The sequence below is a fragment of the Octopus bimaculoides genome, chromosome 2 (genome assembly GCF_001194135.2).
Source record: "Octopus bimaculoides isolate UCB-OBI-ISO-001 chromosome 2, ASM119413v2, whole genome shotgun sequence".
NCBI lineage: Eukaryota > Metazoa > Mollusca > Cephalopoda > Octopoda > Octopodidae > Octopus > Octopus bimaculoides.
In genome coordinates this window covers 79,534,962-79,535,797 of record NC_068982.1, presented here as the reverse complement: position 1 = coordinate 79,535,797, position 836 = coordinate 79,534,962, and positions in this window count along the sequence as shown.

Here is an 836-nt window from a genome sequence, read left to right as displayed (position 1 = left end):
AAAAGAAATGGAAAAACTTTCAAAATACAAAGACCTGGAAATAGAGATAACTCGAATGTGGAATCTAAAAACAGAAACAATTCCTATCATAGTAGGTGCCTTAGGTATAATAAAAAAATATTCAGACAAATACATAACAAAAACACCAGGACTTACAAATATATATAACATACAGAAAATTGCACTATTGGGTACTGCACACATTCTACGCAAAACACTTTCAATACAGTAAACATAAGAGCACCACAGCACATACCCAAGGCGCACAGAGCTGCGCTCGGTAGTGAAGTGGAAGCACGTTATAAAAATAAAACTACTGAACAATAATAATAACAACAACAACAATAATAATAATTATAATCCGTTCTATTATAGGCGCAAGGCCTGACATTTTGAGAGAAGAGACTAGTCGATTACATCGACCCCAGAATTTAATTGGTCCTTAATTTATCGACCCTGGAATGCAAAGTCAAGCTCCGCAGAATCTGAACTCAGAACGCAAAGACGGATGAAATGCCGCAAAGCATTTTGCCCGGCGTGCTAACGATTCTGTCAGCTCGCCACCACCGCTGCTTTCGGATCAATATATTGTGGTACCAAGGTCTTTGTAGCCGAGTTTACAAGATTGCAATTCGCCGGATTGTAGCTTATTTTACTAATCTGAAAACGCTAAAATCAAAGTTGACCTCGGCGTGAGTTGGAACTTGGAACAGACAGAGAAAGGAAGAAAGCGAGAGAGGGGGGATAGAGGGATAGAGAGCCGGGTGGAGAAACAGAAAGTGAGATGGTGAAAGAACGGGGGAAAAGAGAGAACGAAAGAGCGGTGGGGGGGGGGG